Source organism: Triticum dicoccoides, chromosome 7A (genome assembly GCF_002162155.2).
Source record: "Triticum dicoccoides isolate Atlit2015 ecotype Zavitan chromosome 7A, WEW_v2.0, whole genome shotgun sequence".
NCBI lineage: Eukaryota > Viridiplantae > Streptophyta > Magnoliopsida > Poales > Poaceae > Triticum > Triticum dicoccoides.
Window position 1 is genome coordinate 462525598 of NC_041392.1, and position 3367 is coordinate 462528964.

Consider the following 3367-nt stretch of genomic DNA (forward strand, 5'->3'; position numbering starts at 1 on the left):
AAATAGGGCTCCGTCGAAATCCGTTGAGACGACACCGTATGAATTATGGTTTGGGAAGAAACCTAAGATGTCGTTTCTAAAAGTTTGGGGATGTGATGCTTATGTCAAGAAACTTCAACCTGAAAAGCTCGAACCCAAATCAGAAAAATGCGTCTTCATAGGATACCCTAAAGAAACTATTGGGTATACCTTCTACCTCAGATCCGAAGGCAAGATCTTTGTTGCCAAGAATGGATCCTTTCTAGAGAAGGAGTTTCTCTCGAAAGAATTAAGTGGGAGGAAAGTAGAACTTGATGAAGTATTACCTCTTGAACCGGAAAATGGCGCAACTCAAGAAAATGTTCCTGAGGTGCCTGCACCGACTAGAGAGGAAGTTAATGATGATGATCAAGATACTTTTGATCAAGCTCCTACTGAAATTCGAAGGTCCACAAGGACACGTTCCGCACCAGAGTGGTACGGCAATCCTGTCTTGGAAATCATGTTGTTAGACAACGGTGAACCTTCGAACTACGAAGAAGCGATGGCGGGCCCGGATTCCGACAAATGGCTAGAAGCCGTGAAATCCGAGATAGGATCCATGTATGAAAATGAAGTATGGACTTTGACTGACTTGCCCGTTGAGCGGCGAGCCATAGAAAATAAATGGATCTTTAAGAATAAGACAGACGCGGATGGTAATGTGACCATCTATAAAGCTCGGCTTGTCGCTAAGGGTTATCGACAAGTTCAAGGGGTTGACTACGATGAGACTTTCTCACCGGTAGCGAAGCTGAAGTCCGTCCGAATCATGTTAGCGATTGCCGCATTCTATGATTATGAAATATGGCAAATGGACGTCAAAACGGCATTCCTTAATGGTTTCCTTAAGGAAGAATTGTATATGATGCAGCCGAAAGGTTTTGTCGATCCTAAGAATGCTGACAAGGTGTGCAAGCTCCAACGCTCGATTTATGGGCTGGTGCAAGCATCTCGGAGTTGGAACATTCGCTTTGATGAGATGATCAAAGCGTTTGGGTTTACGCAGACTTATGGAGAAGCCTGTGTTTACAAGAAAGTGAGTGGGAGCTCTGTAGCATTTCTCATATTATATGTAGATGACATACTTTTGATGGGAAATAATATAGAACTCTTGGACAGCATAAAGGCCTAGTTGAATAAGAGTTTTTCAATGAAGGACCTTGGAGAAGCTGCTTATATATTAGGCATCAAGATCTACAGAGATAGATCAAGACGCCTCATAGGTCTTTCACAAAGCACATACCTTGATAAGATATTGAAGAAGTTCAATATGGATCAGTCTAAGAAGGGGTTCTTGCTTGTGTTGCAAGGTGTGAAATTGAGCTCAGCTCAATGTCCGACCACGGCAGAAGATATAGAAGAGATGAATGTCATCCCCTATGCCTCAGCAATAGGTTCTATTATGTATGCCATGCTGTGTACCAGACCTGATGTAAACCTTGCCGTAAGTTTGGTAGGAAGGTACCAAAGTAATCCCGGCAAGGAACACTGGACAGCGGTCAAGAATATCCTGAAGTACCTGAAAAGGACTAAGGAAATGTTTCTCGTTTATGGAGGTGACAAAGAGCTCGTCGTAAAGGGTTACATCGATGCTAGCTTCGACACAGATCTGGATGACTCAAAGTCACAAACCGGATACGTGTATATTTTGAATGGTGGGGCAGTAAGCTGGTGCAGTTGCAAGCAAAGCGTCGTGGCGGGATCTACATGTGAAGCGGAGTACATGGCAGCCCCGGAGGCAGCACATGAAGCAATTTGGGTGAAGGAGTTCATCACCGATCTAGGAGTCATACCCAATGCGTTGGGGCCAATCAAGCTCTTCTGTGACAACACTGGAGCTATTGCTCTTGCCAAGGAGTCCAGGTTTCACAAGAAGACAAGGCACATCAAGCGTCGCTTCAACTCCATTCGTGAAAATGTTCAAAATGGAGACATAGATATTTGTAAAGTACATACGGACCTGAATGTAGCAGATCCGTTGACTAAACCTCTCCCTAGAGCAAAACATGATCAACACCAGAATTCCATGGGTGTTCGATTCATCACAATGTAACTAGATTATTGACTCTAGTGCAAGTGGGAGACTGTTGGAAATATGCCCTAGAGGCAATAATAAAAGCATTATTATTATATTTCCTTGTTCATGATAATTGTCTTTATTCATGCTATAATTGTGTTATCCGGAAATCGTAATACATGTGTGAATAATAGACACCAACATGTCCCTAGTAAGCCTCTAGTTGACTAGCTCGTTGATCAACAGATAGTCATGGTTTCCTGACTATGGACATTGGATGTTATTGATAACGAGATCACATCATTAGGAGAATGATGTGATGGACAAGACCCAATCCTAAACATAGCACAAGATCGTATAGTTCGTTTGCTAGAGTTTTTCCAATGTCAAGTATCTTTTCCTTAGACCATGAGATCATGTAACTCCCGGATACCGTAGGAGTGCTTTGGGTGTACCAAACGTCACAACGTAACTGGGTGACTATAAAGGTATACTACGGGTATCTCCGAAAGTGTCTGTTGGGTTGACACGGATCAAGACTGGGATTTGTCACTCCGTATGACGGAGAGGTATCACTGGGCCCACTCGGTAATGCATCATCATAATGAGCTCAAAGTGACCAAGTGTCTGGTCACGGGATCATGCATTACGGTACGAGTAAAGTGACTTGCCGGTAACGAGATTGAACGAGGTATTGGGATACCGACGATCGAATTTCGGGCAAGTAACATACCGATTGACGAAGGGAATTATATACGGGGTTGCTTGAATCCTCGACATCATGGTTCATCCGATGAGATCATCGAGGAGCATGTGGGAGCCAACATGGGTATCCAGATCCCGCTGTTGGTTATTGACCGGAGAGCGATCTCGGTCATGTCTACATGTCTCCCGAACCCGTAGGGTCTACACACTTAAGGTTCGGTGACGCTAGGGTTGTAGGGATATGTATATGCAGTAACCCGAATGTTGTTCGGAGTCCCGGATGAGATCCGGGACGTCACGAGGAGTTCCGGAATGGTCCGGAGGTAAAGAATTATATATAGGAAGTGTTATTTCGGGCATCGGGACAAGTTTCGGGGTCACCGGTATTGTACCGGGACCACCGGAAGGGTCCCGGGGGTCCACCGGGTGGGGCCACCTGCCCCGGGGGGGCATATGGGCTGTAGGGGGTGCGCCTTGGCCTATATGGGCCAAGGGCACCAGCCCCAAGAGGCCCATGCGCCTAGGGTTCAAGGAAGGGAAGAGTCCCGAAGGGGGAAAGCACCTCCTAGGTGCCTTGGGGAGGAGGGATTCCTCCCTTGGCTGCACCCCCCTAGGAGATTGGAT